The sequence below is a fragment of the Chrysemys picta genome, unplaced genomic scaffold (assembly GCF_011386835.1).
Source record: "Chrysemys picta bellii isolate R12L10 unplaced genomic scaffold, ASM1138683v2 scaf212, whole genome shotgun sequence".
In the NCBI taxonomy this organism is placed as follows: Eukaryota; Metazoa; Chordata; order Testudines; family Emydidae; genus Chrysemys; species Chrysemys picta.
This window is the reverse complement of record NW_027052919.1, coordinates 83,209-94,206: the sequence shown is the minus strand read 5'-3', so window position 1 is coordinate 94,206 and position 10,998 is coordinate 83,209. Positions and strand designations below refer to the sequence as shown.

Below are 10,998 nucleotides of genomic sequence, written 5' to 3'. Positions count from 1 at the left end.
TAGGGAGGGGACTGTAGCGGGGGGAGCAGGAGGGATTCTGGCAGCAGTGAAGTGGGATGTGGGGAGGTTGAGACCTTTCCCCAAGTCACCCCAGCCACTAATGCTGAAGCCGCAGGATGGCAGCCCTGGTGAATGGGACGGATCGGCAGCCCCTGCTGACTAGGGTTACCATACGTCCGGTTTTTCCCGGACATGTCCTGCTTTTCGGCAATCAAACGCCCGTCCGGGGGGAATTGCCGAAAAGCCAAACATGTCCGGGAAAATGCCGGCCGGGCACTTCCCCTCCCGCGGCTGCTCTGCTCTGCTCCTCCCCTCTCAGACTTTAAGAGCCGAGCTGCCCGAGCCAGCGCTACCGGCTTCGGGCAGCCCCCCCTGCCTCCGGACCCCCAGCCGCTGGCCAGGCACTTCCCTTCCCGGGCTCCAGCTGAGCTGCTCCGCTCCTCCCCTCTCAGACTTTAAGAGCCGAGCTGCCCGAGCCAGCGCTACTGGCTTCGGGCAGCCCCCCCTGCCTCCGGACCCCGAGCCACGGGCCAGGCACTTCCCTTCCCGGGCTCCAGCTGCGCTGGGGAAGCGCCAGCTGGGGGCGCAGGGTCTGGGGGCTGCCTGGCAAACCGTGAAGCCGGTAGCGCTGGGGCAGCCCTTTCCCCATGGCTGGGAGTGGGAGGAAGGAGGGGGCTGAGTTAGGGCGGGGAAGGGGTGGAGTTGGGGCGGGGCTAGGGGTGGGGAAATGGGCGGGGCCAGGGCCCATGGAGGGTCCTCTTTTTTTATTTATTAGACATGGTAACCCTACTGCTGACTGAATCCTCCTGTTCTCTCCAGAAGGGGTCCAGCCTTGCCAGCAGCAGGACAAGCGTCCCCTGCCCATGTGCCTCAGCCTTGCCTGGTCAGACGCCATCACCCGTCAGTCCTTGGCCTCCCAGGCTGCCAGTGATGGGAGCAACTCTGGATGGTGGCTCGGGTGACACAGACACCAGACCACTAGGAATTGGGTGCGGCCCTGTGGGACAGGAGAGTCTCGCAGAGGGCACTTGGGGGACTCTCCTGCCCTTCCCAAGAGCGATAGCACCCTGTCCTAAGAACATAAGTCTGGGATGAGGCAAAGCTTGTCATTAATTAACCTGGCTAACGAGCTGGGTGGAGCTGCTCCGGAGACAAGCTGGCTCGCTCCTGCTCATGGAGGTGAATTCATCTCCCTTCCCAGGAGCACCTGCTCTCCCTTTCATTCCCCACCAGGCTCCTTGTGCCAGGCCAGCGAATGGCCACAGGATGGGAATGAGGCCTGGGCCCCGCCCCAATCTCCTGAGTCTAATGCAGCTGCTCAACTTTTCCCCCATCAGCTGCTGGGTTTCCCCCAGGAGGGAGTAGGTGACAGGAGAGAGAGACACACACATTTGTCCTTCTGGTTGCAGGGCTTGTGTCCTTCCAATCCCATTGGTGGCTGCACAGTGGGCAGAGTCCTCGCTGCGTGCCTGGCCCAACAGAATTGCAGGGCGTGGTGTGGAACACAGAAAGAGATAGAGAGACTCATCCTCCAGCCGGGGTCAGTCTGAGAGAAATTGGCTGGGGTCCCAGTCTCACTCTTCTAGCGGGTGCCATTTCCCAGCTGGGTTCCTTATCCCTCTGGTGCAGCAGCAGCTGGTAGAGCCGGTAAACCCCATCCCTGGCCTGCCGGCTGATGTCTTTGGCTGGGTAACTGACGGACAGAGCCAGCTGTGCCATGTGGTGACCCATCCTGGGGAATTCCGCTGAGTTCTAATGGACGGGAGAGGGAGAGGAGACTCCATCAGCATTTTCCTGTTAGCTCCCAGTCCCCCCGGGCCAGGACTCTCCTTCCCCTCAGCCCCTCTGCAGGAGATGCTAGAGGATAGGAGCTAGAGCCAGACCCTTAATTTCCTCTGCCCCCAAGGAAGCCTGCAGCACAGGGCTGTGGACAGGGCCCTCCATGAGGACTTGCTTCCCCAGCTGCTCCAGGATGACAGGGAGGCATGAACCTGGAGCACAGTCCCCTTAAAAGCCCAGAGTCACCACTTAACTAGGACAAGAAGAACTTGACTCAAGCCAGGCTCACTCTCTGCTCTGACTCTGCCTTCCCAAGAGGAACACTCCTAACCCACAGCCCCTGCAGCAGCAGATCCTACAGCCCGTCAGAGCCAGATCACCTACCCCTGGAGTCAGGAAGCTGGGGTCAGAGATCACGTACGTCAAACTCAGGGAGGGTGATGGTGAATCTGAGCAGGGCCGTGCTGCTCTTAACGGCCCTGGCTCTCTCTCGCGGCACCCTGGACACGATCCAGTAGTTAATGTGCTGTGGGGAAAGGAGGCATTGCACTGACTGCCCTGACCAAGGATGCCCACTGGGGGCCCGGCTAGGAGGACAGACTGGAAAATGGATCTAAGAGTGAAGGTAAAATTGCCCCCACCCCTCTCATCGGGCTCACCTCCAAGATGTACTGGAGCCTGTCGGTGTCTGGGGACTCTGCCAGCAGGTTCCCCAGCATGGCGTCCAGGAGGTCTGGCAAGACCCTAGGCAGATCCTGAAAGCAAGGGAGAGCCATGGGTCAGAGTTAGGGAAACTGGGGCTAAACTTGCCACAGGATGGGAAGTGGGGTCTCTGGGAAGCACTGGTGTGACCCCCAAACACATATCCTGGCCTCTCTCCTTCACATCCCACTGCAGGCAATTAGCAAGGACTCATGGCAGGATGACAGCTGGCTCTTCAATCCATGACTTTAGCTGATCTACCTGCACTTGGGCGGTGTCCTTCTCCATGCCCAGGGTGAAGACGGCGTGCAGGGCAGCTCGAAGGAGGTGGGTCTCCAGCTCTGGCTCCACAGCAGGTGTCATGGTGCTGGAAGAGAGAGGAGCCGGTATTAGACTGTGCAGTGCGGGGATGGGACTGGCACCAAGACGCAGGTTAAACTGCAGGGAAATAGGCACAGGCTGGCAAGAAGGGAAACTGAGGCACCGAGCCAGGGAATGACAAGGCCAAGGTTTCTCAGACAGACAGTGGCAGGGCAGGAATAGCACCTGTTCCCTGCACCCTGCTGCCCCTCCTGTATCTGATCCTGGGAGTGAGCCTCTCCCCAAAGCCGTTGCAATGTTACTGGAGTGAAAAGAACAGCCCAGCCAGGAGAGAGTGACCCTTCCCCGCACCTCTGCCAGAGGAGCCACCCTTGGGCGGTGACCTGGGAGTGGGAGTGGGAGGGGCAGTGACTGCCAGCCCTGGGCCTGAGCAGCACTGGGGTTAGGGGAACCGGGCCGGAGGGTCTCGGTACCTGAGGTTGCCCACAGCAATCAGGGAGTTAGCGAGGACGGCGCCGGGTGGAGAGTTATCAGGCAGCTCCTCAATGAGCTCCTGTGAGACCCAAAGGAGACAAAGGAGCGTGTGAGATTCGGGCCACACTGGACATTGCTGGTTTCCTATTGACCTGTGGGACTTTGGGCAAGTTGCTCCCCGCTCTAGGCTCTGTCCCCAGCAGTCAAATGGGGATTTCATACTTTCCCACTATTGGAAAGTGCTGGGAGAATCCCCCAGCAAAAGCTGCTCTGACAGTGCTAAGCAGCATCTGACCATTAGAGGTCAGAGCACACTGCCCAGGAGGAGGAGTGTTTGGTTCTGGGCTGTTGGAGTACGGGCTTTCAACCATCTGTGCACACATATTATACTAATTGCATCTAGACCACATCTCCCTAGTTTGTTTGTGAGAATGTCCTTATTAACACCAAGATGGATCACATCTACTGTTTACCCACCTCCACTAGGCCCGTAACCCTGCCAAAGAAGGAGCTAGGATTTGTTTGGAATGATTTGTTCTTGACAAGTCCATGCTCACTAGTCCTAAGAACCAAATTGTCCTGTAGGTGCTGACAAACTGATTGTTTAATAAGGAGTTCCAGTATCTTTCCAGGTATGTTAATGGATGGGAAGACGTTCTTTTTCAGGGATCTCTGACGAGAACTGGGGCACAGCACGTAGTTTGTTGAGGCCATAAAATGGAGACAGGCACCTCTTCTCTTCTCCCAGCACCCCAGATACCTAAAAGGGTGGGACTCACATCCCTCAATGGGCTTTAAAAAAGACAATGGTTACAATGTGGCCCCAACCATTTCTGGTTTCTGCAGACTAGATGTTTTAGCAAAGTTTAGAATTCCTTGGTGCTCAACACCGTGAAACTCCCCTTTCTCCTTTACAAAGGGCTTTAACGCCCCTTATCTCACCCAGGCTCTCGACTGCCCAAAGTTGGAGAATTGTCCCTGTTCCCACTGCAGAGCACCCCCCACGACACACACACACAGAGTCCTCCTGGTGGTGGGAGGGGAACAGAGGAAAGGACAGAAGACGTAAGAGATGAAGAGAAAGGAGGGAGGGATGGAGGAAAAGGTAAAACAAAAAGGACAAACCCTAATGTCCCCAGTGATTCTAAGGGACAAAATCCCAGGTGGGGAATAAAATTCGACCACCTTAAGCTAGTGTTTTCCATGCCTAGAATTCAGCTGGCGCCAGATGCATCAGACTCAACAGGTTCCAAACCTCTCGGAGGCTCTTACCTTCTAAACAGGGACGTCTGTTTTCTAGTAAAATCAGGAAAAAGAAAAGAGAAAACTCAAAAGAGGTTCCTCCTGGCGCTCACGTACGTGACCCTTAATACTCTCTCAGTCCTCAAAGAGAGACCTCGAGAAGGAGACTTGCTGAAGCAAAGCTACAGGGGACTCTGAGGTTTCCCTGGCCCTGCGCCCCTGTCCTGCCTGGCTGATGTCAGCATCTCTCTGTGAGGTCACCACCTCCCCAGCACCTTTGACCAATAGGCTGAAATCCTGCAAAAGGCCTTTGTGATGTCACTGCCACACCCACTCCTCCCCTGCAGTGCTAATGTCCTGCCACAGGGCAGACACTTTGGAGGTTTGAGCTACACAAAGAAGAGACACTTAGATCTCAAAAATTAGATGAGATGTTTCAGTCTGAGCTAAGTAGTTGCTGCTCTTAACAATTGCAACATAATAAAATACAAATAAAATAGACTATTTCAGCCATTCTATTATGTCCTAATCTGATCTGAGTAAACGTGATAGGACACCTCATCTTACGCACTGCTCCTAGTGACACTCTCCAATAGATCCCCATCCTCCACCTGTCGGGAGGTAGGTAGGAGCGGATTGTTATCCCTACTTGAAAGAGGGAGAAGCTAAGGCTGAGAAAGGAGAATTGACTTGTCTTAGGTCACACAGCCAGTCCGTGGCAGAGTTGGGAATAGGACCCAAGAGCCCTGATTTTCAAACTAACCATCGGATCTTGAATTTCAGACATTGAATGACCTGAATAAAGTGTTCTCAAGTGAGTTCCAGACCAGCAAGAGTTCATAGTAATTATTCAGCAAGTATTTTAGGAGAACTGGAATGGTAGAGAAAATAATGAACTGCAGAGAAGCAGCAAAATTTGTTGAACATATGACTGGTTATGACTATTTACTTGTTCTTAAAAGAAAACAACAGGGACCTGAGTCTCCTCCCTGTCAATAACCCCCTGCTCAGCCAATCAGGGTAGAGACCGAGGGGCGGGGGGATGAGGGTTCTCACCAGAGAGCCCAAAGGATGGCCCAGGTCACCGCTGGGGATCACTGTCTGAGCACTATTTCAACGCCACATTTTTCGGTGGACCTCCCACAATGGGAGTTGTAGAGCACCCCCCACGACACACACACACCCCTCCTGGTGGTGGGAGGGGAACGGGGAAAGGACAAAAGAAGTAAGAGATGAAGAGAAAGGAGGGAGGGATGGAGGAAAAGGTAAAACAAAAAGGACAAACCTTAATGTCCCCAGAGATTCTAAGGGACAAAATCCCAGGTGGGGAATAAAATTTGGCCACCTTAAGCTAGTGTTTTCCATGCCTAAAATTCAGCTGGCGCCAGATGCATCAGACTCAACAGGTTCCAAACCTCTCGGAGGCTCTTACCTTCTAAACAGGGACGTCAGTTTTCTAGTGAAATCAGGAAAAAGAAAGGAGAAAACTCAAAAGAGGTTCCTCCTGGTGCTCACATACATGAACCCAAATACTCTCTCAGACCTCAAAGAGAGATCTCGAGAAGGGGACTTGCTGAAGCAAAGCCACAGGGGTCTCTGAGGTTTCCCTGGCCCTGCGCCCCTGTCCTGCCTGGCTGATGTCAGCATCCCTCTGTGAGGTCACCACCTCCCCTGCACCTTTGGCCAATAGGCTGAGGTTCTGCAAAAGGCCTTTGTGATGTCACTGCCACACACACCCCTCCCCTGCAGTGCTAATGTCCTGCCACAGGGCTGACACTCTGGAGGTTTGAGCTACTCCCTGTGGATCACCCCACTCAATGAGTGTTCATTCTAGAAAGCAAGCCGGCTAGACAGTAAAACATCACAAGCTGCTCCCAATGCTACACTCGGTTTCTCAGAAATGAGTAGACTTTATGGGCAGCAGAGACCGTTAGAGCATCTAATCTGACCCCCTGCATATCACAGGCCTCCTGTCTACCACAATAGCTACTTTTGGGGCAAACACATTCCGGAAAGGCATCTAGTCTTTATTAATGACATCAAGAGATGGAGAATCCACCACTTTCCTTGGTAGCTTCTTCCTGTGGTCAATCATCCTCGCTGTTGAATATTTGTGCCTTATTTGTCATAGGAATTTGTCTCTTTTCACCTTCCAGCCATTGGGTCTTGTTCTGCCTTTCTCTGCTAGACTAGAGAGCCCTTTAATACCCAGTATTTTCTCTCCATTAAGGCACTTCAACACTTCAATGAAGTCCCCTTCAATCTTCTTTTGATAAGCTAAACAGGTTGAGCTCTTTCCATAGCTCACTAGAAGGCATTTTTCTCCAGCCCTCAGAACATTTCATGGCTCTTTGCTGCCCCAGCTCCAATTTCTAGGACCATCTTTTTCAAAGGAGGACACCAAGACTGGAGGCAGTATTCCAATAGCAGTCTCACTGCTGCTGTGTCACCTCCCTATCCTACTCACGGCTCTGCTCCTACGTCTAATGATGGCTTTAGCCCTGTTCACCACAGCATCACACTGGGAGCTCATGTTGAGTGGCTTCTCCACTCTGGCCCCTAAATCCTTTTCAGAGTCACTGCTTTCCTGGATCCACGTCCCCATTCTGGAGGTGTGGCCGGCGTGCCTTGTTGCCACGTATAGGACCTTGCATTGGGCTCTGCTCAAACTTGTTTTCTTTGAATGGGTCCAGCTGGCCGAATGAGCCAGATCGCTCTGTATCACTGCCCTCTCCCCATCAGGAATTACCACTCTGCCTGTATTTTGTCACCCCTCAATCTTATCCGCAGTGATTGTATGTTTTCTCCCAATTCATTGATAACAATTATTTTAAAAAATTAGTCCTTGAGAGCTTCTTCAGACCCTTAGTACCCAGGACCTGCTCCCCACATCACAGTGAGAAATGCTGTCCAGCCCTGCTGGTACAGAGGGGATAAGCACAGAACAAACGTACCTTTAGGAGCTGTGTTGTCCATAGGCTCTGAACAACATGTGGGGGTCAGCAGATTACAAACGCACGACAGACCTGTAGTGTAGACAGGTCCCAACTTGTGTCTCGGTTTCCCACCCTGTAAAATGGGGAGAAGAAACAAAACCTTGATTAGCTCCTTGACAGCTGGGGAAACCGAGGCACCCAGCGGTGCAGAGACTCGCTCATGGTCCCAAAGCCAGGAATAGAAAACAGCAGATCTGATAGCCAGGCCTGGGACCTAACCCTGGTTTTCCTGGCCTTGCTGCTCTAAGTTTAGTCACAGCCGCCATGTCTTTTCCCCCGTGTCCCTTAACCCCACGTCACTGCAGAAGAGAGATTTTCTGGTAGCCAGCTGGCTCTCCTGCATGTGGATGTCGTTCCAAAAGACGTGCTCTGACTCAGTCCCATGCTATGGTTGGCTGAAGGAACCACGTGGTCACATTCTAGCCCTGAGTTATACAGGAGGGGCGACTAGATGCACATAATGGTCCTTTCTGACCTGAACCTCTATCAATCGCTACATTTTCTGCTGCTAGGAAGAGAACTCTGGACCTATTTTCTCTCATTCACTTTCAGTCGGAATAATTTCAATCCAGGCCAAAGGATTTCCTCTTCCATTGTGTCTTCAGCACCTTTGGGAGCAACCAGTTACTGTTACCCACAGGTTACCAGTTTCAACCTGTCCCAGGGTGAGATGGCAGGGAAAGGGGTTGGAGCTCAACTGCACCTGGCCCAGGTGATGCAGGTCCCTAGGGTGAAGGGAATAAGTGTGGGGGTCACGTGACAAGACGCAGCCTGTGACTAGGACCCAGGCCTGCTGAGAGATAGAAGGGCAGCCTGTACTCAGCCAGGAGAGAGACCCCAAGGGAAGCAGGCATGGGAGGGGCTTGGAGAGTCCTTTAAAGGTCAGGGACAAGCTGGGAAGGGGCCAGGCTGAGCACTAAGGACAAGGCCCTAGGAGGGAAAGACAGGGCAGTTTAGGAGATGGGGCAGATAGTCCAGTTGGTTTCGGCTCCCAGGACCAGACACCCAGAGGTGAAGGTGATTGTCGGGGCTTCTGTCCTTCTTCCCCAGTGTAGATTTGATAGTGGAGAAGACTGATGCCGTAAGGGGGAAGTGAGTTACCCCAAGGTCACCCAGTGAGTTTATATCACCAATGCATACTCGGAAGGATCTAATAGAAATATGGATTTTCCAGTCTCTTCTTTCTAGGAGTCCCCAGGGCTAAGGTAAAACCCCTGCGGCCCCTCCCCATTCTGCTCACCTCCAAGATGTGCTGGAGTTTGTCTGTGCTGGGGGGTGCTGTCAGCAGGATCGAGAGCTCGTCATCCATGTTCTCTGGGCCGGCCTTGTTCAGAGCCTGCCAGCGGAGGGAGACCAGGGGTCAGGAGCCTGCATTAGCACCGGTGTGCCATTGACCAAGAGCTGGCTGAGGTAAGCGCCGCCTGGCCGGAGCTCGCACCCAGAAACCCTGCCCCAGGTCGGAATCCCCTCCCACACCCAAATTCCCTCCCAGACCTCACACCCGGCACCCCAACCCCCTGCCCCAGGTCGGAACCCCCTCCTGTACCCTAATCCCTCCCAGACCCCACACCCCCACCCCAATCCCCTACCGCAGCCCTGAGCCCCCTCCCGCACCCAAACTCCCTCCCAGAGTCTGCACCCCAACCCTCTGTCCCAGCCCGGATCCCCCTCTGGCACCCCAACCCCCTAATCTCCAGCCCAATCCCAGAGCCCGCATTCCCACCGGAGCCCTCACCCCTCCCTGCACTCCAACCCCCAGCTCCAGCCCAGTGAAAGTGAGTGAGGGTGTGAGAGCGAACGACTGAGAGAGGTGGGCTGGGCTGGAGTGAGTGGGGGTGGGACCTTGGGGAAGGGCATGAAAGGGGTTGGATCAAGGGCGTTTGGTTTTGTGCAAGTAGAAAGTTGGCAACCCTACTTAAGGACCTTTGAAAAGCAGCCTCCTTAGCACCGCTCCTGATACCAGGGGCCAAGGCGCCCCCGGACATGAGAACCACAATAGGCCAGAGCAAAACGCTGCGTTAGAAATCGGAGCTCAGGCTGCCAAGCGAACGATAGCTGACAGACAGGAGATGCAGGAATTAAGGTTGTGCCTTCAGCCAGCAACTGGTATTCATCCGTTTGCACCACACACACACCTGTAGGCAGGGCCACTATTTCCTTGTCTGTCTGCCTGTTTAGCGTCTCTCGGTCCTTACTGTGCCCATCACCGTGGTGTCTGAGTGGCAAACCAAGGGTTTGACGTGTGCATATGAAACTGCCTGACTGGAAGGACGTGGTTTGGTGTGGATCAGTGACTGCTGGGGCGATTGGTGGCAGAAGGCTCTGAGGGCCTGGCTCATTCCGACCTGGCTCATTCCAATGGCTTCTACAGCTGAGAGCAGCCCAGTCTCCTGCCTGGGTCCGACGCAAACCAGGAAGTACAGGACCACGGTTAATAAGAACAGCTCAAAAGATCATTTTCGCTGACCCAGCCCTGCACAGATATCCAGCTTAGGTTTGCATTTTCAGCAAAAGTTCTTCTTGATTATTTTCTCCCAACCCCCTTCTGCCTCCATAATAGCCAGCCACCCCGTCAGTCGCATCCTGGGGCGCTCCAGGGACAGCGTGTGTATGTGTATGTGTACATCTGTACCTATGTGTATGTGTACATGTGTGTATGTATGCGTGTACGTGTATGTGCACATGAGTGTGTGCACATGTGAGTGTGCGTGTGTATGTGTGTACATGTACCCCAGTCAGATGTATACATCTGGATTTCCTTTGAAAGAATTTTCAAATTGAGCTGATCAAGTGCAATGGCAAAGCACCCAATTCCTCTGCCCCGCAACTGCCTTCGTTGCTTTAACGTACAACCTGCTCTGCTGGCACCTCTGACTCCTGAAAGCCCTAACGCTCCAGGGGAGCAGGCCGTACCCTGCCCTGCCCTGGCTGCCCCGGGTGTTACCTCGGAGGGAATCGTTCCAGATTCCAATGGGTGGCAGGTCCAGGGAAGAGCCTTATCTGGGGGGAGGCTGTACCAGACCCGCCCGACCCAGGCAGGCTCCCAGGTACTCTCTGCTCGGGGCTGATAAGGCTCCTTAGCAGTTTCTCTCCAAACAAATTCCAGTTCAAGATACCTGAGAGCTCCACAGCAGGGCAGCATCCCCAGAGCGCAGCAGGGCGGGGGTTAGGGGGAGCAGTCGGTAGCAGCACCTGCTCCTCGTACGGCAGGAGCGAGAAGTGCCAGCTTCTCTGCACAGAGCAGCAGCGTTCAGCATGGGCCAGACGTGCTGCGGTGATGGGTAAGAGCGGGCTCGGAGAGCCAGAGGGTCTGTGGGGCAGCGCTGGGCCCTTCTGCTCCGCACTAGGGCCGGGTGGGCGTGTTCAGCTGGGATTGGAACCCACCAGCACTTGTGGGTGTGAATGTGGGGCTGGAACTCAATGTGAGGCGCTACTGGGGGGAAGGGCAGAGAGACACCTGGGCTGAGACCCCAGCTCCAGGGAG

At 54.3% G+C, this 10,998-nt stretch overlaps 1 long non-coding RNA gene across 1 annotated transcript; it reads right to left on the bottom strand.

Annotated features, from left to right (window-relative positions):
* Positions 1–2,763: 2,763 nt before the first annotated feature.
* LOC135978330 (uncharacterized) lies at positions 2,764–9,325 on the bottom strand. The gene is made up of 5 exons (XR_010595752.1): positions 9,250–9,325; positions 8,755–8,850; positions 7,473–7,587; positions 5,951–5,974; positions 2,764–3,355 (listed from the first exon to the last, which is right to left on the bottom strand). It is a non-coding gene; the product is annotated as an uncharacterized LOC135978330 (long non-coding RNA).
* Positions 9,326–10,998: the final 1,673 nt, after the last annotated feature.